Below are 23,882 nucleotides of genomic sequence, written 5' to 3'. Positions count from 1 at the left end.
TAATTTCATTTTTCTGGAAACACTGCAAGTTTGAGTTGAGGAGGAATTTTTAATCCATATTTTTCAGAAGCGTTTTAAATATGAGGAGATTTCTGCCACCCATCCTATGCAAATAGTGAGAAAAGGGTTGGAGAGAGATGCATTATCTTTTTTGCTGCCTTTACTACCACAATATAGTAAAGCTTACAAGCTTACAGGAAGCATTAACTTGCCCATGTTCATATGCAGTGTATCCAGTGATACATTACTGTGGATTAAAACACCCAAAACTTGGAAGGGACATAAATCCTCATGCTTCAGGATATAAACCTGATCAACCGAGGTGATCAGAAAGAAACTTCCTCTACAAGCAGATAATTCCAAAATCTCCCACTTTAGGGTTTCCTCATATCTTCCTCTGAAACATGACCACTGTCTGAGATAATATAGTGCAGTGATTCTCAAAGCCGGTCCGCCGCTTGTTCAGGGAAAGCCCCTGGCGGGCCAGGCCAGTTTGTTTACCTGCCGCATCCGCAGGTTCAGCCGACCGCGGCTCCCACTGGCTGCGGTTCGCCGCTCCAGGCCAATGGGGGTGGCGGGAAGCGACGTCCAGCACATCCCGCGCTGCTTCCCGCCACCCCCATTGGCCTGGAGCGGCGAACCGCAGCCAGTGGGAGCCGCGATCGGCTGAACCTGCGGACACGGCAGGTAAACAAACTGGCCCGGCCCGCCAGGGGCTTTCCCTGAACAAGCGGCGGACCGGCTTTGAGAACCACTGGCATAGTGGATTAAATAGACCATTGTTCTGGCCCAGAATGGTAATTCCTATGAATATCCTTTTTGCTCTGATACCAGAAACACTATGCTTGTCTGGTCAGTTTCACATTCCTTTCCCAGCAGTGACAGTTGTTAACTTTCAAAAATATAAGTGAAACTTCATGGCATGAGCAGGTGTAATCAGATTCTCCTGCTCTGGAGCACAGGAAAGTCAAAGTTCTCCTGCAATTTTGTGTCGTACTTAAAGTCATAACTGCAAACCATTTCAAGTACTTTTTTTAGTCATAACGAAGTGACTGCAGACTCTGCAGAAAAGGCCAATCTATTAAGCAGAGGGTAACACCTTAGAACCCAATAGGTTTTCATTGCTTGTTCACAGAATTAAATAAAATAAAGCGCATATCTACACAATTCCAGAAAGTTAAAATTGTGACATTCTACAACAAATCCTAATACTCATTTATATCCTGATGTCTTATGAAATGTTAGCATTAAGAATGAAAAATCATTTACCATAAACAGTCAAATAAAACAGTGTGTTTATTGCTTCCTTCTTGATGCCTTGAAATACACCAAGTTTCTGAAACAGGAGAGGAGACTGCAGTATTGAAATTCCATGTAAACTTAATGTTATTCCAGGGGAAATAAAATAAATTGAAGTGACCTGTAAAGTTTCCTCAAACCATTTTCTGCCTTTTCCTAGTTCAGGTAAGCTATTTCGGGTCCTCTAGCTTGTGCCTTGGAGGGGCTCTTAGTTTAAAGAGATTAATGATTAAGTCTGTACTGATAAATCATTTACGCAGGGAGTGTGGGCTACTCCAGAACGTGAAGGACTGAAATGTTTTCATCTGATGACAATACTTGAGGCATCATTGTCGACATAGGAACAGATTCAGACTTGGAGCTTGTCTACGTGCACATGGCACTGGTATAACTAAAGGCGCAATGCTGCACTAACAGGTATGACTCTATGGTGTAAAAATCTTTTAGCAGCTGTGTTAGTAAAAAGAAAAAAACAGGGGAGGGGATGATTTCGTTTTACACAGTATATGTTTCCAAGAAAAAATTGCTATAAGCCATGCAGCAGTAATTCCGATCAGTTCACACAGTAAGATGAGCAGCCCTTGGCCTTCCTGCTAAGTCACACAAACAGCTATAGGCAAATAAAACCCCTCTAAGGAATTATGCTCAGCAATTTTCTAAGTAGCAATGTAATCTTGCAGACAGATGTTCTCCCTGCTATTCACATTCCCTGTTTTTGTCTTTCAAAATAGTACTTAGTAGACTAGAATATTTTCACACCATGAAGCAAAAATGGATGACAAACCAACTTTCGCTTCCTCAGAGTTGTTGGTTGCATCACAGCCTTAATGGTAAATATGAGGTTTTTATACGGGCTATATTTTTGTCTTGTTGACTTGCCAAACATCATTCTTCTCCTTGCATTAAAATGGGGCCTCCTGCTTTTCAATTCTGACCAGTATGGCAAAGCCCCCATTAAATACAGCTGTTGTCTCCAATGAACTAACAAGCTACAGCAACAACCTGCTGAGTTGTCATATTGCCGACGAAATTTGACAGGATGGTTTCTCAGGTCCAGTGTGGACTTTCTGGAGAGAAATATAAAAAACCTGACCGTTTCAATCTGAAAAGGGGTGTTTTGATACAGCTCTGTTTTGTGAAAACCTTCCAAAGGTTTTGTTTTCATGCTAATTCAGAATGAAAACAAAGTTCAAAAACGTGAAAGTTCTTGTAAAACAGAATTTTTTCCAGCCACCTATAACTAGCAGTGTGGAATGGTAGAATTAAAGTTTTATCAACAAACAGGAGACAGATTACAGTTTGAACACAAAGTTCCAAGAATAGCATGCAATCCTAGAAGTACACTCAGTCCTAAAATTGCTATTGATTCTGTACTAGTAAAGGCCATATCTGAGAGAAACTTGAAAGCATTATATTGATTGGTGACAGCTGAGCAGATGTCTCCAGTATTTTTTCTGCGCTAATGGTAGCCTCCATATGACCACTGGGATTTACGGTACTTTAGGTCATACCTCAAAACCTTGAGTATATTTACTGCTTTGTTAATTCAAAATTATAATCTACAATGCCTACATTTACCAATTAATTTCTGACGGACTCACACTTGTGGTAGCTATCAGACAAAGTTACATAATTTTTTTAGCATTTTTCTAGACTTTATTGCTAATTCTTAGCTATCCTAATTAAAAATGTTCCATCTACTCCCTCCCTCTGACTCTAGTGTCAGATTGCTAAATCAAAGACCCACTCCTTCCCAGGACAGACACTATTAACATATTGTAACTATGATTTGGATTAGCTAAATTAAATTTATTCCATCAAAGTAAATGTTCTTAAATCATAGCAACAGTAAATCATGAAGCTATTGGTCAAGTAAATTCTCTTTTATACAAAAGTCCTCTCTCATTTGAATGCAATACATTAAAAATGGTCCTAGTTACAAATGACAGTAAAGATAGTTGCATTCTAGAAAATGTCTTGGGAAAACAAACTTTATTTCTCCCATATAATTCACGATTAAATGAACCTGGTTAGGAAAGGTGCATTTCTTTCTAGTGTTTAATATTCAGTGACAATTCCAAATGACTTAACCTTTGAGCAACCAGATTAAAAACAAATGTTTTTAATTTTGTACAGTTAATACTGCAGCCCCGTACACATATGCCCACTAGCATCACTAGGACTCTGAATTGCTTCTCAGGATCAAGCTTTTAGCTCTCTTTTGTAGCTGTAATATGAAGTTTTAAATACACTATATGACCGATAACTGGAATTTATGTTAATTAAGAAAACAAAAATGACTTCCCTGGAAAGCAAGAAGACTATACAAGGATTACTTAAGAAAATACACCTTTTAAGCACCTTTACAACGGAATATATTACAAGGAAGTAACATGTAATTTGCAGGGAGCAAAGCTTTCAGATTTGGGGGTTGAATCTCAACATGACACACAGAACGGAAGGCAAAACAAACTCTATAGGACGCCAACAGGATAACAACATAATGTGTTATGTCAGGAAGTTTACCCATCATAATGACTTAGAGATGCAACAGCTTTTGGAACTTGTTGCACACAAATTAAAGTAGCAAAAGTCAGTAAAAAAGGGCTTGTAAACGAGCATGTTGACTCAAAAATGAGAAGTAATCCATAAAGATCTTTCAGCCGGAGCCAGGCTTTAGCAGCATAAAAAAATCAAACAAATCATCATAAACAAAAACATACAAAAACATCCCCAACCAACGGTTCACCCAGCCTATTATACTTCAAGACAAATGAGAACTTTAGAAATTGATTCTTTTAATATTTTAACTACTTTAGCTTTAGACCCTTTCATTTTCAAGTTACTGTAGTTTGTTTATGTTTAACAACTGTATTAAAGACAAATGTAGCCTGGGTGAAAGTTTCAGCATAATACAAAAACCCACATACCTCACAAATGTTGTGCGTGTTATTTTGACATCATGCCCTTCCTTCAGGCTTCTAATATGCACATGGTCATATCTGATGTAATCTGAAAAGACAATCAAAAACTGGATAGAACTGCACTGTTGCTTCAGGGCAATAGTTTTAAGTACGCATAATCTATTACAACTGAAGGACTTTGGAAGTGTAAGAAGTATAGTATGCAAATCTATATCAATTATGAAGTAATTTTAGGACTGATCAGTCATGGAATCAATATATAGAACCCTACAACAGGAACTGTGTTGATTACCTAACTGAAGTAAACAATTAGCGAAGTCTGTTCTGCTATGCAATTCTTCAATTTTTCTAGACAGACCAGATACGCATACTTTAACCATGATCTATTCCTCCATCATTTATCAGTCAAGTTTTATTCTTGTTTGGTGAAAATATAAGATAGTGTGTTAAAGGGCCTCAGCCTCCAGAGTAATAGTCAAGCCATTTGTGTTAGGGAGCTCTCAATAAGGCATTTGGTAACAGCTGGGTAAGGCAAGCATGTTCTCTATTTTACGTTATCAAAGGGTAAGTTACTTTGTAAGTTTAGAACTATTTCCTACTCTAATGATCAATGCCCCCCTTACGGTTAAGCTGAAAATAAAACAAATTATTCAAACCTATTTATTCAAAGCAGTCAGTTTAATACACCTCTACCCAGATATAACGCTGTCCTCGGGAGCCAAGAAATCTTACCGCGTTATAGGTGAAAACGCATTATATCGAACTTGTTTTGATCCGCCAGACCGCGCAGCCCCGCCCACCCCGGAGCGCTGCTTTACCGCGTTATATCCAAATTCATGTTATATCGAATTGCGTTATATCAGGGTAGAGATGTAAATGCAAAAATCTATGCCAATGAAAATTTAAATAACAAAAGAAATTATCTTAACTATGGTAATTTGCCACATTGGTAAATATGCATCTTAATATTCAATATATGCTCGACAAAAAAATCAATATTGCAATCAAAATCTCAATGGTTTCACTGCTTGATTTGAGTTTAAATGTACATGTTGCAAGACAGTTAAAAGAAAATGGACTGTATTAGGTGCTTTTTGAAGCTATGTGCTACTATTAACTAACAGTGCACTGCAGATCACCAGTGGTCCAGTTTAAGATACACTGCATTAGTATATTACTTTTTATAGTTAATCTATACAATAAAAACAGTGAGGAGACAGAGTAAAAATATCTATAGCATCCTTAACTCAGCTCTGTTGGGTGCAAGTACCAATTACCATACATATGGCTTGTAATTAAACACCTTTAGCTTACCATGAAAGGTTATTAATATAGTAACAAGGATTCTTAAATTAATTTTTGCTTTATCCTTACGGTATGGGTTCAGACAAGAGAAATCTGAGAAGTTTAGACAAGCAACTAAGTTTATTTCTGAACAATTTAGTCCACAGCACCCATTTTAAGCTTCCTGACACAGCAGTTATACCATTTAATCTGGACGCTTCAGCTTCATAAGTCTAAGTAGTAACAAATATTCTACCTATTCCGCAATTTATCAAATGTTAAACCACCACCTATATTCAGTGAAAGAACTCCAGTAAAACTAGCCCCTGTTCCAAAGCAGCCATTCCTTATTAAGCCAGTTTTTGTAACACATTACATAGAATTTCTCATATTTTCATCAATATTTTCTTGTATTATTAAAAATGAAAACACAAGCCACTAGATTTCCAGGAGAAACAAGAAGTGACAGCTTTCAACTTCTACCCCTCTTTCTTAACAAGTTTGTGTATTCCTCTGAAAGCTAAGCAGATGCTTAATTGTATGGGATTTCTGGATTTTTTGTTTTGCCTATATACTTATTTTTTTTATATTTGTTATACTAATTCTCACGATTTATATTTACTAAGTATTAATTGGTGTGAAAGAGACAAGATAGGTGAGGTAATATCTCTTTCAGGACCAACTTCTGTTGGTGGAAGGTATAAGCTTTTGAGCTACACAGAACTCTTCTTCAGATCCGGGAAAAGATATTACCACAATTACCTTGTGGCACTCATATCCTGAGACCAACACTGTTACACCACTGCAAACTAGTTATTACTGTGACCATTAGCTTACTGCAATGTAAATGTAAGTAGATATTGATAAGAAGAATGCTGGTAAAGTGAATCACATGATCATTTAAGATTACTCACATTATCAATCTAAACTTCCATTTTTCAGAAATCTAAAAAGATAGACATTGGTGAAAAGATGCCACATCCCAAATCTTTGGGGGTGAAACATTTAAAAAGTCAAAATGCTATATCAACATTTACATCAGGGATCAGCAACCTTTGGTATGTGGCCTGGGTAAGCACCTTGGCAGGCCAGGCCGTTTTGTTTACCTGCCGTGTCCTCTGGTTCGGCCGATTGCGGCTGCCACTGGCCGCAATTCGCCGCTCAAGGCCAATGGGGGCTGCGGGAAGTGGTGCGGGCCAAGGGATGTGCTGGCCACCGCTTCCCGCCACAGAAGATACAAGTTCTAAGGGTTCTTCTAGAGTTGTCCGCAGCTTTGCCCAGGACTACAGATTTGTTTACCCCAATGTGTTTGTCACAATGTGTGATTTTCAGTCCGCCAATGCTCTTCACACATTCTAAGTACACAGTTCAAGAAATTAAGTATTCTGCTTTAAACTAAAACTAAGCATTAGTCCAATCAACAATTTTTTTCTCCAAAATCCTCAAAATCTTTATCTTGTGTCAGAAAATAACAGTTGCACAGTATGTTCCATTTATGATAACCGTTTGCACAAATGATTAATCAAAATTAATGGGGGGGAGTTAGCTCAGTGGTTTGAGCATTGGCCTGCTAAACACAGGGTTATGAGTTCAATCCTTGAGGGGGCCATTTAGGGAACTGGGGCAAAAATCTGTTTGGGGATTGGTCCTGCTTTGAACAAGGGGTTGGACTAGATGACCTCCTGAGGTCCCTTCCAACCCTGGTGTTCTATGAAACCTGATTCCAATTTAGTTATCAATCTTAGCACAACTGAGATTTTCCCTTGGAATATACCATCTATCCTATAATTTGTGTCCCTTGTTTAGTGAAATGCTGTAAACCCAAATTGCAGACATATTACTGGAATAACTATGACATTAAGACAAATGACTACCAGGCTGCTCAGACAGAGATTACAAAATAAAAGCTACTTTATCAACATTACTGCAGATTATGCCACAATGTAATAACATTTAAAATTAATAATCACAAAAAAATGTATTACACAAATGACTATTGCAACTACTTAAAAATCTTAAGCTTTTCCCACAGCACTGAGCCAGGTCCCCAATTTCCTTACATACAAACAGTTAATGGCAAACTCCTTTACTCCCTCACACACTGCATCTGCAAGACTGCAGCACTATTTAATATCAGATACTGCATCAACGTAGTCCTCTTTCTTCCAATAAGAGTAGAAAGGGTTTTTTGGAAAAGGAAAGGGGATAACTAGTATGTCCCAACCTGTGAATGTGTTATTCACTAAAGTAAAAAAATAAAAAAAAAGTTTAAAAAAAAGCATGATTTACGACCAACTACAGCAGGGAAGACCATCTTTTTTATAAGAAATAGCATCGTTCTGGAAAGTCCCCTCACTGGTATCTTACAACAACAGGAAAAAAACCTCAATATACAAATAAGATTAAAAATACTTCAGCAATCAAAGTATATTTTCTGTTTTAGGTGACTTGCATCTGAAGAAGTGAGGTTCTTACCCACGAAAAGCTTATGCTCCCAGTACTTCTGTTAGTCTCAAAGGTGCCACAGGACCTTCTGTTGCTTTTTACAGATTCAGACTAACACAGCTACCCCTCTGATACTTTCTGTTTTAGGTTTCCTTTTATGTTACACAGTGAACAGTTTTTATTTTAAATAAAATTCATGCTGGAATTGTGGCGCTGCAAATGAAAAACCTCTATTTCAACATTTCTACTTAATAGTTGGTGCTAACAACTCCACCAATAGATCTCTGCAGAGAAGCCAGGGCATGCAGTATTAGAATACAACAGTAAGACTCTGACAGGTCAATTTCTAAAGCTTAAATGTGATTTACTTAAAGCCACCCGAGTCTTAAGACAAAGTTACCTACAAAGCACAGGGTTGGTGCAACAGACTTCTAGCTAACTGAAAGCAACAGATTGCCTTTGAAAGGTCAAAGTTTAAAATGCTGCAGTAATTCACACCTGAAGGAACATGACACTGCATACAATTCCATGGGAGGTATGGACAGCAGATCGCAACTGTCTGACATTGATAAAACTCACCTTCACAATGGTACACATGTAATCCTGATCCTCAAGCTGTCAGACAAAGCTAAGGCATCACATAAAATCTCTCTGTGCACAAAGGTTAAGTTACTAAAAGAGAATCGGTGTCTACTTTAGTAGAATAAGAAGTCACTTTTCATTATACCGCTAAGATCCAGGAAAGACCCTTTGTTAAAAGAAGACAGCTCTGGCTGGCTCTAGCTACTGTTCAGCACATGACTCACCTATTATTTACTCCAGGTATCCAATATTCAAGGTCACACTGTAACAGCCTAGGCAGTAACAGAATAACGTGGTTTTCTGCAACTGAATTTCAAAAAGGATTCTCTCTCCCCTCCCCATGTGACCCTTATGTAAAGGCTCATCTCTGAGATCAAGAGGTGAATTTTGGTAGGAGTATATATTTACATGGTACAATCTAGAGAACTATTCTAATGTCCTTTATTATGCCTGTCTCTGCTTATCACCACTTTGTATTATTTCATTCTACAGCAGGTACATGCATTTAAGAAAGAAATATTGGAAGCTTCCTCTTTTACCTTTAAAAAGGAAATGCTTCCTCACCCCCCAACCTTCCAAAAAGCAACATAGTTAAACATCGCTGCTTAAAAAAATGGCTACTTCAGCTGTGCCAAGATCAATGAAAGCTTCATCACATGACTGTACATGCCTCTATGTTGGTAACCCCCTACAAATGCCACTAAGACATTCCATCAAGAATTCTGAACAAACAATTAAGCAAAATGAAGCTAGAATCATCAAATCATATAGCATTTCCTTGGTATTTATAAATATCACCTATCAGCAACAAACTTGGTAACTTTACAATACAAAATTAGCTTTAAGTTTATGTAAATCTCTGCATAGCTTGTCCCTGAAATGGTTCAGTGAGTCTGTTAAATCCTTGACAGAGGACTTGTCTACATGGTGCACAAGCAAAGGTTTAAATTCTAATGCACACTAGTGTGTCACGCATTAACTGCCCCATGTGGACTCTGCTTGCATGTATTAAAAATTCCCTATTGCATGTTAATGTAGTCTCATTTCAAAACAGTACTACATTAATATACACCAGGGAACTTTTATTGCACTAACTGGGCTGTGTGGGCCCTGCTGACATGCATGACATGCTGGTGTGCATTAGAATTTACACGCCTCCGGATGCGCACTAAGGCATCATGTAGACAAGCCGTAAGATACATCTTCCACTGCACCCTGAACTGTATTAAACTGGCTCTGGCAGGCAGGGATGTGGGATTTCTGAGTACACTGCCACCCATACCACAAAATCCAGCCTCAAAACAAATAGTAAAAGCAACCCAGGAGTTATGACAGGTGGAAGTTAGGGTAGCCCCTACTCTGCTTTCACATATACCAAAGATTCAGGTAGGCGCTGGCCTGGACAAAACAGAGGAAATGCAAAGGTGGCACAGAGTATGCAGGGATAGCTTAAGAATCAGGAAGTCCTGACAGTCTCCCTGCCCCAGACAGCTAAAGTCAGTTTCTCTTCCTCTTACCCAACAAAAAGAAAATTCATTGTGTGCTTCTATTAATACACATACAGGTGAAACATGGAGTCCAAAGTTGAGTTTTTCACAGGTCTGCAGATGCCGTGGTAAGTTTAAGATGTGATTTCAAATCTATGAACATCTCATCTCCTACCTTTCCCTCCTCTCGTTCCGTATCCAAAGCCCTGCCCAAGTACCTGTCAACTTCCTTCTCCTGAATATCATCCAGCCTAACCATTCCCTGAAGCACTGATTACTGTAACCTCTTCCTTTCTGGCCTCTCACAACTTTTCCAGTCTGTCCAAATGCCACTTATAGACATCTTTCATTTCCCCGCGCTCTGATCACATCATCCATTCCCCCACATGCCACCTCTTTATCCTCTTCCCACGGCAGAGTCCTATAAAAATCTAACATTCGTTTCTCTCTCTGCTTCTGTCTCCCTACTCCACTTTTCCTCCCAATGCTCTCTTAGGCCCAGATTCACAAAAGTATTTAGGTTCCTAACTTCCACTGATTTCATTAGACGTTATGAGCCTAAATACCTTTGTGGATCAGGGCCTAGATCCCTTTGGCTTACCCAGTCTCCTCTTATTCCCACCTTAAACCACTTCAGGCAATCTCTCCTTCCTCCTTATAAATATTTTCTTCACTAAGCTGTTTTCCTGGTGTACTGCATTTGCCTTGTCTTATTAGACTAACTTATTTGGAGCAGGGAATGCGTCTTCATGTACATAAAGTAAGTACTAAACAAATTATTGTTAAAAACTGTTATCAGCTCAGCAAAGAAGGGCACAAAACCCCTCAACTCCTACTGAAGTCAATGAAAGTTGAGGGAGCTCAGGACATCACAGGATTAGGCCTTTAACTTTTTTTTTTTTTTTTTTTTTTAAACCTTGAAGATGTTTCCACCACCTCACAAGAAAGAGTAAAATGTGGCTGTGTTGTAGTTATCAGTACAATGGAGAAAAGGACATAATGTATTACTAATGAAAATATTTTATATTTAGAAATGACAAAAATCTGCTGACAGCAGTATTCTTCTAACCACTATGTTCTTTCTCCTGCTTCTGAATCTAAAACAGTCCATCCTTATAAAGAATACTAAACAATACAATTCACTACCAAGGAAGCGTATTATTTACTAACACAGCTATCTGGAATTTTTTCTATTAAAACATTTTTTGTAAGATTACCATTAGACGTTCACAAGGTTGTCACCCCTCATTACATAAACTACAGCTGAGATACCCTGCATAAAAACAAGTATTGAGAATGCATCTCTATAAAGATACATTCAAGTTACATTGCTATCACTGAGATACATTAATTTATTATCATGCTAAAAATATTGTTTCATTGAGTCCATCTACCCCCAACATCTTTTCAGAATTTAGATTTGCCATTGTCAAATCCTCGAATAGGCATTAACCAGAAGCTCTGACCTACTCACTGCCTGTGCTCAAAGTCAACACAGGATTTGGGTTGGCTGAAACTCCTGAAGTTCCACACTTATAGCAGCCTAGGTTTAAGACACAGGGCCCAATTCTCCACTACCTTGCACCTTTTATAGCAATTTTACACCTGTGTAAAGTAAGCTGAAAGTGGGTGTAATATGCTACCTTTCTGATTTAGTAGCACTTTACACAGGTAAAAATTAGCCAAGGTGTAAGGCAGTTGAGAAACAGGCCCCAGAATTGATAACCCACCGAAACGAATAGGCAGTTCACATTGCTAGCAAAATTTCAGTCCACTCTTCCACAGCTGGAGTTGGAAAACCCATGCAAAAAACTCCCTCCATAGGACCTCAATCACAGCAGGGATTTGGCGGAAGCGGTAGCAGATTTACCTCTGCATAGATCCACTAAATAGTAGAGGTTCAAGTAGTTGAGTTACATTAGAAAGGACAGAGCAGCCAGATAGAGAAGAACACCACACAGACTACATCTCTGGGCTGTGCACTGGTGGTAGAATTTGGGCCTTAGATGGTTCAGATCTCTATTTTTTCAGATTCAGGCAGACCTGTTCACATTCCAGTGGGCTAGAAAGCTACTGCCTTTTTAAAAAGGGCAAGTTCTGCAGCAATGGCCAGGAAAAATTTCCTACTTGCTATTAATGAGTTGATGTGTTAAGATCCTAAATTACAAGTTTTAATGTATCTGCTCTATCACTTCCAAATTTATCAATTTAAGCTAAATCCTTACCATCATTTGAATGTGGTTTGCCATATTTACTGACTGTACTTTGCAACACATTTTTCTGTCAATTAATGTGCCCCAGAAGTAATCTTTCCTTTCAGGACTCAACAAGTCAACACAGATCAAAGCTGAACTATTTTCACAAGCCTGTCAAGTTATTCATTTTCAGTATTAATCTAAAACAGCGTGACAAGTATTATTATTATTATTTAAAAACATCAACCATTTTGTCTTCTGAGCATGCCACACATGCAAAATCTGCTAGTTCTTTTCCATGCTTCACCAGTATCTCAATTTCTAAATTGCTGTGTTAGACTATTAATTTATTCCCCTTGGGAGTAACCCAGTTAATGCCGTCATAAAACACAGGTAAGAACTATTTTATTCAGATACACACAGCACAAAGTATTTGAAATCAAAGTCAAAGCAAGCAAGTTATAGAGACAGAACTGTAAGATGATTTGACATGCGCTACTTCAATACAAAGGGTTGTCAGCTTCTGAACTCTAGTCTGAAGGGATTTTACATCCATTTTATCTAGTCATGAGTCACTAGGTCCCAGTGTTTTTCTACAACTCTGACAAATTAGATACAGCATCCCCTGACTGAGTCAATATTTCAGAAGATCTTCTAAGCCTGTTATGAATGCACATAAGTAATCCCATTGAAGTCCATTGGACTACTTATGTGCTTGAAGCACGCGCGTAAGCATTTGCAGGATCAGGGCATATGCTTATACATTCATATCTCCAGCAAACCACAGAAGAGTGAAGTCACCATGACTTGGTGTCTAGATACCATAGTACAGTGTATCCTACCCCAGGGGTTATCCAACTTCATAGTGTAGCTCACGTTATGATTTTATTGTGGATACCTCACTTCCACTTGAATTATGTCTTTATTTGCATGCTCTTAATTTAATCTCTCCTTTTTATGTGTTCTGTTCCTCCCAGACGGAAACAAAGAGGCAGCTCCATTTCAGAAGCTAGATCTCTGTGGACTACCAGTAAGCATTGCCCAGACAAGTTTGAGAAACTGTAGACTAGAATGTGTGGTGCACCAACAACTTCTTCACCTACTTCAGCACTAGTGCATTGCTTAAGAGAGGTTTCAGATCTCTATTACTTACAACGTAAGTAAGCTGAGGGGAAGTAAGTTGCCATTTTTATTCACTGTGATGCTAGCACTGTTTACTTCAAGTCCTTTTATTTTTCAATTTAGACTGCAGCACCAGCATGAGATTAAAAGTCTCAGAAACCAATTTCTTATTCAATGGCTGCAGAAACTGAGAATTGATTTTATCCAGCAGACTCAACCAGCCAAAGAGAGTAGCAAATCCCAGCTCTGACACACACACATTCACACTCTGTTCATTGTAGTTACCAATAATGGGATGTTGGGAATGGATGTGGGGGTGGAAGGAAAAGTTGGTTATGTCTGATGTTTTATTGATTAAACTCAGCTCCCTCCCAGTCTGACCCTCTGAACAAATGAGATGCAGACACTGCCCTGGGCTGGGCCATGGGGAGGGAGAGGGCCTAGTGCCAAGGCACATCCCAGCCTCCCCCCACAACAAGGGAAGCAATAGGAGAGCCCTGGCCAGCGACCAGGGAAGAGGACTCCAGAGGAGGAGAAACTTGTGTTGTGGGGGCAAGCTGAGAATCCCCCAGAACGGAGACCAAAAGCAAGTGAGGAAAAGAAAGAGCAGGGAGAGATGGGGGTGCCAGAGTGGGGGAGCAGGAACAGAAGGCAAGATAAGGAGACGACACAGGGAGGACAGCAAGGCAGGGGCAGATAGGGTTGGGGCAGCAGAGTAAGGTGGAGGCAGAGCACAGCAGGGAAAGGACAAGAGAAGGGGTTGGGGCAGCAGAACAAGGGGGACCGGGGGAGAAGGAACCAAGAATGGGGATTGGGGAAAGCAGGAGACACGAGGGGTGGTTGAGGGAGCAGAGCAAAGGGGGGGTAGAGCACACCAGGGAGGGAACAAGAGGAAGGATTGGGGGGCAGAGCACAGCAGGGAGGAAACAAGAGGGAGGGGTTGAGGAGCAGAGTAAAGGGGGGCAGAGCACAGCACAGCAGGGAGGGGATGGGGGAGCAGAGCAAAGAGGGAGGGGTTGAGGAGCAGAGTAAAGGGGGGCAGAGCACAGCACAGCAGGGAGGGGATAAGGGGAGGGGCTGGGGGAGCAGAGCAAAGAGGGAGGTGTTGGGGAGCGGAGTAAAGGGGGGCACAGCACAGCAGGGAGGGGATAAGGGGAGGGGATAAGGGGAGGGGCTGGGGGAGCAGAGCAAAGAGGGAGGTGTTGGGGAGCGGAGTAAAGGGGGCACAGCACAGCAGGGAGGGGATAAGGGGAGGGGATAAGGGGAGGGGCTGGGGGAGCAGAGCAAAGAGGGAGGGGTTGAGGAGCGGAGTAAAGGGGGGCAGAGCACAGCACAGCAGGGAGGGGATAAGGGGAGGGGCTGGGGGAGCAGAGCAAAGAGGGAGGGGTTGAGGAGCGGAGTAAAGGGGGGCACAGCACAGCAGGGAGGGGATAAGGGGAGGGGCTGAGGGAGCGGGATAAGGGGGGGCAGCGGGAGAAGGAACCACGACTGGGGGTTGGGGGCAGGCGGGGCGGATGGCGAGGGAGCGGAACAAGACGGGGGCAGACGGGCGAGAAGAGGGAGGCGCAGAGCAAGGCGGGGGGGCAGGAGGCTGAGCTGGGGGGCAGAGCAAGGCGGGGGGAGGGACTCTAGGTGGGCAGGACGGAAGCCGGGAGGGTCCGTGGGGGAGGCCCCGGGGCGCGGTACCGCCCCGGCCCCGCACTTACCGCAGCCGGGCCCTCAGCGCCGGGCCCCCGGCGGCTCAGAGAGCAGCGCGGAGCCCGGCCCCCCGGTCCTGCTGGCGCGGGGCGGCACGCGCCAGGGCCGAGCCCATCCCGGCGGGCGCCCCTGGCTCTGCGGGCAGCGACAGCGCGGAGCTGAGCAACAGGATCAGCGAATCCCGGAAACGAGGCGAGAGGGCGGCGCGGCCCCGCGCCGGAAGCGAGATTCCCCGCATTGCGCCTGCGCCTCGGCCGCGCGGCGCTCACGGGAAGACGCATGCGTAATGCGGCCGGTTTCCAGCAGCGTCTCGGAAGTGCGCGTGCGCCCCCTGCCTGGCTGGGAAGCGGCGTGTGTACGCCTCCTGCGGCCGCGATAGGCGAGAGTTAGGCATTGCGCATGCGCCCCAGCTGCCCAGTCTAAGCAGCTGGCTCTAAGTACAAATGCTTGAGCCGCTCTAGCTTATCAAGAGCTCTGGGCAGTGCCCTGCCCCTGTGCCTCTCCCCTGCACTCACGGCATGGGGTAGGAGTTGTGCTGGATACCCCGCTCCTGCAACCCCTGCCAATGTTACTGCCGTCTCTTTTCTCCCACCCCCAAAAGTAACAGAGCATTATCAATCTAAATGCCAATGGACCTAGTTCAGTTCCAGCCACATCATTCCCCTGCTGAAGGGAATGTCAGACCACCCCTCTGATGCCAACTCTAATAGATTATTGCCTATTGCTTTATCAGCTATTTTTCCTCTTCCATCACAGCGTTACAATGAAACATTCCAATACAATACAAGGTCATACAGCTTGTTAAATGGTCAAATAATAAATTTAAGTGAAAACATTATTTCTCAGGATTAACATGCAACGCTTATGTGTGATCTTTTAGAGAGAAAGGCTGTTTAAATTAGGACTCAGTTAGCTATTTGAGGTATTAATCTATAGGTACCATTCTCAAATACATTCTGTGGGTTCTAGCCACAAGCACTCACACCCATTCACACTACAAGGCAGCTGCTGGAGTTAAAATCAAGCGCAAAATGCTGAGATAGATGAGTCCCTCTACTAAGACAGAATGGAAAACAGAACCCAATCAAACCGGTTGATATTTATGCAGGATGGTTGTCACAACCACTGTGCTTTCATTCAGCTTCAGGAAGCTGGTACAGGGTTGAAAAGATGAACTGGTGGTCTTAATGTTGCTGATGTTTAGCATCAACTAACATGCTAGCTGGTTAAAGTTACTTGCTTGTAGCTGTCAAATCGTAGATATTGCCTGTTGCTGGACTCCTATTCCTCAGTGGCCAGTGGGAACAGTGTAGGAAGCACAGACTGATTTGTCCGGCATGGCGGCATTGCATAACCGGAGACCAGCAACTGACAGTTGCAGCAGCAGCAGCTAGTGCAGGGGGAAAAGCAAGCCAACAGTAAGGCTTCTTCCTTTCCTTCAGCTTTTTGATGATAGTGTATTGGCTAGCTCCTCCTTTTGGAACTTCTCTCAGGAGCTTCTAGGCCAGGGGTCGGCAACGTTTGGCACGCAGTTCGCCAGGGTAAGCACCCTAGCGGGCCGGGCCAGTTTATTTACCTGCTGACGTGGCAGGTTCAGCCGAGCGCGGCCCCCACTGGCCGCGGTTCGCCGTCCCAGGCCAATGAGGGCGGCGGGAAGCCGCAGCCAGCACATCCCTCGCCCGCGCTGCTTCCCGCCGCCCCCGTTGGCCCTGGACGGCGAACCGCGGTGAGTGGGGGCCGCGATCGGCCGAACCTGCCGCATCAGCAGGTAAATAAACTGGTCCGGACCGCTAGGGTGCTTACCCTGGCGAGCCGCGTGCCGAATGTTGCCGACCTCTGTTCTAGGCAAATCGGAATGTGTCACTCCACTTCTGAGGTTGCTGGTGTGACAGATGAGGAGATGCTCTGTAACAATCCAACAATGTGGAGATGTGATAATTTTATGAAAACACTGTATGTGACCTGGCCAGTGAAGTGAAGTTGTTGTATATCAGCATATTGACCTAGCTTTATAGGGGGCTATGGGGAAAACAAGCAGTAAAATAACACAATAGCTATTGAAAAGCAACTTCTCAGCTAATACCAGGGAAGCAGTGACAGGACAATGGCATCCTTCCATGCTCCAGGCCAAAGTGACACAGCTGTTCTGCCAGTTCTGGGAACTAAGATGAAAGACTATAAACAGTTTAAAAAAACATGTGTGGGTGGGGTGTCAATTGTCAAGAACGGTCCAAGGAGACTTCCTGATATAGTCAGAGGCTCTGGAGAAGGAGTCTGAAAAAGCTGGGCTTTCCCAGATCTAGGGAACGGTAAGGCTTAAGGAAAAGCAGGCATGAGTAGAGACTGGCTTATTTTTTAAGATCTGTTTTCTCTTAAATGCTTTTGTTCCAAAATAAATAAAACATTGCTTTAAGAAGACTGCTTGGTTCCTGAGAGGGCCGGCTCCAGGCACCAGCCGAGCAAGCTGGTGCTTGGGGCGTCGGATTGTACGAGGCGGCATTCGGCCCAATCCTAGGGCGGCACGGCCGCTTTTTGTTTGTTTGTTTGTTTGTTTGTTTTGTTTTGTTCCGCTCCGGCCGCCCTGTAGGGGGCGGTGGTGCAGAGGAAGGGAGCGCCCTGCAGCAAGCCCAGTAGGGCAGCCGCATCCTTCCCTCTCAGCCGACTGCGACGCGGAGCCCTCCCGGCAGGCGGCTCGGCGGTTGGGGCCGCTGACAGCGCCCCACGGAAGCCCTGGCTGCCCCCTTCTCTCTCTCCCCCCGCTCTCTCCCCCGCTAGCCGGGGCACCAGCACAGGGAGTCCCCCTGCACCCTGGCTCCGTCCACGCTGCAAGTTTTGGGGGGGGGGGTTGTTTTTTTTTTTGCTTGGGGCGGCAAAAAAGCCAGAGCCGGCCCTGGTTGCTGAATACCAACATCATTGCTCTTCAAGACAGGAAGACTGCTGGTGCTGAACATAAATCAGACCTGGTGAGGTCATCACAGCTGATCACAGGGGACTGCTCTGCAGCCCAAGGCATGGTCAGAGTGGAAGAATCATGTGATTCCATCCTAAAAGGGAGGTGACAGCTTGAGGCCCAAGACCTGAAAGGGGTGTACTTGAATTGCCCAGGAGGGTTCAGAAGTGCAGTTAACAACTGTGACAATTGGCATCATCAAATGGGGACTGATTAGGTCACCTTTATACAAAGGAAGAACCTTCCTGCTCCAGTAAATTTGGGATAAGAAAGTCCATAGATCCAAAAATATACCTGGTCAGTAGATCCGAGGTAGTTTGAGACATTTGAGGTCATGGGTCAGTCCCAAGGCATTATCTCAACCATCCTAAAGGTAGCAAAATTTGGAAATCCTGTGAAGATGCTGATCATACATGCATTCAGCCATGCACAGAGAGGGACAGTTCCTCTTTTAAGGACAGATGCTTTTAACTTCCCCCTTTATATTTCAATACTAAGCAGCAGACTTTGAACAGCATTTTTTGACACACATTTTTTGAATCTGGGTGGTCAGAGTAAAGTCTTTTTCTCCTTAAAAACACACACTATTTAGGTGTTCAATTTTTATATGCAGGCCTATGTGCCTCACATTTTCTTTACACCTGAAGGCCCCAAAACATTATTATTTGTATTATCATAGTGCCTAAGAGCTCTAGTCTACAGACTTGTACCCTCCCCCATGCTAGGTGCTGTACAAACACTGTGTGTGTGGGGGGGGGGAGAGAGAAGAGACAGCCCCTGCCCCCAAAATCTTATAATCTAAATATAAGACGAGAGACAAGTAATTTCAGACAGACAAACCGGGGGAGAACAAGGAAACAATGAGACAATATTGGTCTGAATGGCAGTGGTCTCAACACACCAGCAGCCCAACCGTTATCAAGATTTTTGTAGGCCTCCTGGCAAAGGAGAGATTCAAGGAGGGATGTGAGGAAGGATAAAGCAGGCTAGTTTTGTGGATGTTTATGGGTAGGGTTACCATATTTCAACAAGCAAAAAAGAGGACGGGAGGAGCCCCGCCCTAGCCCCGCCCCTGCCCCTCCCACTTCCCGCCCCCCCAGAACCCCCAACCCTCCCCCCGTTCCTTGTCCCCTGACTGCCCCCTCCTGGGACCCCTGCCCCTAACTGCCCCCCAGGACTCCACTCCCTATCTAAGCCTCCCTGCTTGTCCCCTGACTGCCCCAACCCTTATCCACACCCCCACCCCCAGACAGACCCCTGGGACTCCCACGCCCCATCCAACCACTCCCCACCCCCTGACAGCCCCCCCAGAACTCCCAACCCATCTAAACCCCTCTGCTCCCTGTCCCCTGACTGCTCCGATCCCTCTCCCCACTCCTGCCCCCTGACAGCTCCCCCCCAGAACCCTCAGCCCCCCACCCCACTCCTTGTCCCCTGACTGCCCCCTCCTGGGACCCCTGCTCCTAACTGCCCTCCAGAACCCCACCCCCTACCTAAGACTCCCTGTTCCTTGGCCCCTAACTGCCCCCTCCTAAGACCCCCCCCCCCAACTGCCCCCCAGGACCCTACCCCCTACCTGTACCCTGACTGCTCAAAACTTTCTCCACTCGCCTCCAAAAGCCCCCCCCCGTTTCTTGACTGCCCCCTCCAGAACCTCCCTGTCCCTTCTCCTGCCCCCCCTTACCCTGCTGCTCAGAACAGGGTGTTGGGCTCTGTGCCAGCCGGACACATGGCTGAGCTCCCCAGCACAACACAAAACCCGGTCCCTGGCCCTGCCGGAGCGGGCTGCCGGAGCGGGCTGCAGGAGGAGGAGCTGCCGGCCGGCTCAGAATGCAGGGAGGGGGGGGTGGGAGGAGGAAGCTGCTCCGGAGTCCAGCCCGGGACTTTCCTGCAGCCCTCCCAGCCGCTCGCTCTGCCGGGGGAGGGGGAAATCCCGGACATTGTGAGTGCTTTACAAATTCCCCCCGGACGCTATTTTTAGCACACAAAAGGAGGACATGTCCGGGTAAATCCGGACGAATGGTAACCCTATTTATGGGGAGCTCCTCCGAAGCATAAGGAGCAGCAGGGGAGAAAGCAGGATGGTGCTTGTTTGAAAATATAACAAGCTGGATGGAGGCTGGCACCCTGGGACGATCAAAGTGGTAACATGGGAATATGGGACTAAAGGAAACACTCTTACAATACGGGTACTGCTAATGTGATAACCCGCACCCACACTCCCAAAGGGCCTGGTCTGAGGGTTCGGACGATGGTCCGACCATTCAGTTTATTAGCAGTTACTATTAGAAGGAGCAAGAACAAGCCACCAGATGGTGCTAGCTGGCAGCACTGCTTTCCTGTTCCTAATACCTGTTCGAATCATGCCTTGGCCCGGTGGATCTCTGCAACAGAGGATGTACCAGCCTGCATTTTTTAAACCCCATCACTTCATCAGCCAACACTATAAAAAAAAAAAGTGCGCATTTTCCATCTTCCCCCAAATAATCCCAGTGCCAGTAGCCTAGTACTGGTGTGCAACCCTATAACAAACCAGCATATGCCTGCAATATCTAGATAAAAATTCAGTACAGACGATGATTTGATTTCAGTCTTTCTAAAGGGATTTTTATTGAAGTCCTGCACACCATTTTATTACGGTATTTCATTATTTTCCATTTGTTATTATGGCAGACGCTTACAGACTATCCTTTATAAATAAGATTCAGAAGGGGGAAACTGGCATTTTGCATATCCAATCATTTAAAACAAAAGTGTAAACAGCTGAACGATGACAAACTTTGAAAAAAAATCACAGGTACTTTTTTTGCAGTGCGTGATTTTTGCTTGTTGCATGAATGCCATCTAGTGGGACATTGAAAGAAACAGCATAAAGCAACGTCTCTGCTTATCGACACTAGAAAGTTTTGCTCCTTTCACTATACTGGTATAGTTGAAGTGGCAAAAAATACTACTGACTGTGGATACAGTTATCAGTATATAAGTGCTTATACTGCCTTATATCAGAGGGGTAGCCATGTTAGTCTGAATCTGTAAAAAGCAACAGAGGGTCCTGTGGCACCTTTGAGACTAACAGAAGTATTGGGAGCATAAGCTTTCATGGGTAAGAACCTCACTTCTTCAGATGCAAGTAATGGCAATCTCCAGAGGCAAGTATAAATCAAAGTATGGAGATAACGAGGTTAGTTCAATCAGGGAGGGTGAGGTGCTCTGCTAGCAGTTGAGGTGTGAAGTTCTATTCCAGATCTGAACTTTCTCAAAGTAAAGGAGTGTTTGGATCAGCCCGTTATAGCTATGGGGCCAGTCACATGGTTTGGATGCAGTGTCAAACGGCTAGTCCCATCTCCTAATTATTTGTAGAGAATGCCCTTTCCAGTTTTCCTTTTTAATTGGGCCATTTCCACTTTGGGCTCAGCAAATATTGCCACATATGTTGAGTATTTAGTACACAGGAAAGGTCTAGAGCATGGGTGGCCAACCTGAGCCTGAGAAGGAGCCAGAATTTACCAATGTACATTGCCAAAGAGCCACAGTAATACATCAGCAGCCCCACAGGAGCTCTCCCCTTCCCCTGCTCCCAGCACCTACTGCCCACCGGCAGCCCTGCCAATCAGCGTCTCCCCGTCCCTCCCCGCACCCAAGATATTGCACCCTAGGCGAAACTTCCACCTTGCGTCCCCTCCCACCCCCCATAACATCAGTTCATTGAGGGGCAAATCCCAATGAGCCTTTATAGACCCCAGGGGCCAGCCATGCCCAGGGGCTGCTCCCCAGATCAGGTTCCCCCCTCCCTGCCCCCTGAATTCCCCTGGAGGGTGCAGAGCCCCCCCCCCCCCCGTGAGCCCTCCCCACCCCAGCAGCCCCCACCCCGAGTCCACTCACTGGCTTTGCTGGGCTTGGGCCGCTGCTGCAGCTCGGCAGGGAGGAACTGTCTTCTGGGGGCTCCTGCAGCAGATGCATGTGGGCAGAGGCCCCCGTGCACTCCCCCCCGGCTCCCCTCTCACCTCGCTCAGGCTCTGCGGCTCCCGGGAGTGTGAGCTGCTGCCGCCGCTGCCCCTCCCAGAGCAGGCTCAGGGCTCCGCACGCCGGCGGCAGCTCACATGCCCAGGTGCCGCAGAGCCCGAGCGTGGCGAGGGAGGAGCCGGGGGGGCACATGGGGGCCTCTGCCTGCATGCATTTGCTGCAGCCTGCAGGAGCCCCCTGGGGGGGTGCCAGGCCACAGCCTGGGCAGGAGGGGCTGGGGCGCAGCTGCTCCCTGCTAGTGGTGCCGCCGCCTTTGCAAGGCTCCTGCCCCCCTGCGCTGCACCAGCTCCTCCATGGCTGGGGCTCGCCGCCGCTGCAAGCCGACACTGTGACTCTCCGGTGCCTCCGGAAGCCGGCTCCTCCCTGGCGAGCCAGGACACCACTTTTTGGCACCCCCAGGGCCATCCTTAGGATTTATGGGGCCCTATGCAGTATTATTAAACTGGTGCCCCTATGCCCGACAGCAGCCTGAGGGACAAGGCAGAAAGAATAACAAGACGCCCGGCCCGCTTCATGTGGCGGAGGGTCACAGTTCCCCACAGAGACCCCTGTACCCTCTCTCTCACGCAGAATGGACATGCAGAAGGTACCTAATTAAAAGCATTAAACTTTGTGTCGAGGCGGGACATGAGGATGAGGAAGTGAAGGGTATGGAGCACGAGCGTGTTTCCTTGCGCGGTTTGGAAGTGGACCGGCTGCAGATTGTGCAGCCGGCTCACGGAGAAGGGGCGGGGGGGCGGTTGGGTCCACGAGGCTGGGGCCCGATGAAAAGGTCCAGAGGGCCCGGGGTGCAGGGTGGGTGGTGCTCACCCTCGTGCAGGACCCAGTCGAGATAGGCCCGAGCAGCAGGCAGCAAAGCAGCCCCCACCTCCTGAAGTACGCGGTGGGGAGTACAAGGCCTGGAGAGCCCCATACGCCAAGCGAGCATCAGGGGATCCAGCCAGTCTCCCCGGTTGTAATCCAGGAGGTCTCTGACTCTGGTGATTTCCACCAGGCCCAACCTCTGGCGCACTGCGGGGAACTCCGCCACCTGCACACGGAGCTGGGGATTGTGTAGCAGAGGCTCCATGAGGAGATCAGCCCCCTCGGTGGCCGCCACGGACCTGGTCACTGAGAATAGTTTCCAGGTCCGGAGGAGGTCCTGGTAGAAGACCAGCAGATCGGAGAGGTCTCGCGGAAGACCTCTCGGATCGAGATAAAGGAGCTGCTGGTCATATCAGAGCCCTTGGAAGTGGCGCAGGAAGGCACGTGCCCCTACTCTCCACGCCAGACTACCTGCACCATAAAGGAGTCTCTGCAGGGCTTGGAGGCGGAAGACATGGACCTGAGTGTGGAGACACTTCAGGCTCTGCCCAATGAATTTCACTTATGGAAATATACCTATCTCATAGAGCTGGAAGGAACTCTGAAAGGTCATTGAGTCGAGTCCAGCCCCCTGCCTTCACTAGCAGGACCAAGTACTGATTTTACCCAAGATCTCTAAGTGGCTCTCTCAAGGATTGAACTCACAACCCTGGATTTAGCAGGCCCATGCTCAAACCACTGAGCTATCCCTCCCCCAAGGTTAATGAAGGTCTTTCCATGGACTTTAATGAGAGCTGTTTGGGTGTGTAAGTTAGGCAGTTAGATACCTAACATTAAGAATCCACATCTCATGTACTCACAAAACTTGCAGGCACAAGTGGGATAGGTTACAGTATTTAATATTTAAATAGCAACACACAAATTCAGAATGAAGCATCTGTGGTAATAAAAGTGCGTGTTGCACAATCTTTTTTCTTGGAACTGGTGCCTGGTGCGCTGGGCTTTGTGTACATACCATTCTTCTGCCTCTTTATAAGCAGTAACAGTGGTGTCATGACTTTGATTATAT

The 23,882-nt window shown here is 45.6% G+C and overlaps 1 protein-coding gene and 1 long non-coding RNA gene across 4 annotated transcripts in view; one reads left to right on the top strand and one right to left on the bottom strand.

Moving 5' to 3' along the window:
• ZDHHC7 (zinc finger DHHC-type palmitoyltransferase 7) overlaps positions 1-15,244 on the bottom strand; it is a 34,292-nt gene extending 19,048 nt beyond the window's left edge. For 2 of the 3 annotated variants that reach the window (XM_054048834.1, XM_054048836.1), the window contains exons 1-2: positions 15,045-15,244; positions 4,230-4,311 (exon numbers count right to left, since the gene is read on the bottom strand). The gene's annotated coding sequence lies outside the window, so the exon portion shown is untranslated. Of the gene's footprint in view, positions 1-4,229; positions 4,312-8,531; positions 8,673-15,044 lie in introns of those variants that run through there. The other variant, XM_054048835.1, reaches the window with a different exon arrangement.
• LOC128848728 (uncharacterized) lies at positions 781-14,229 on the top strand. Its single transcript, XR_008447103.1, has 3 exons — positions 781-1,716; positions 10,099-10,149; positions 13,194-14,229. It is a non-coding gene; the product is annotated as an uncharacterized LOC128848728 (long non-coding RNA).
• Positions 15,245-23,882: the final 8,638 nt, after the last annotated feature.

Source organism: Malaclemys terrapin, chromosome 14 (assembly GCF_027887155.1).
Source record: "Malaclemys terrapin pileata isolate rMalTer1 chromosome 14, rMalTer1.hap1, whole genome shotgun sequence".
NCBI classification, from domain to species: Eukaryota; Metazoa; Chordata; order Testudines; family Emydidae; genus Malaclemys; species Malaclemys terrapin.
The sequence above is the reverse complement of the archived record's forward strand: the minus strand, read 5'-3'. Positions and strand labels throughout refer to the sequence as shown.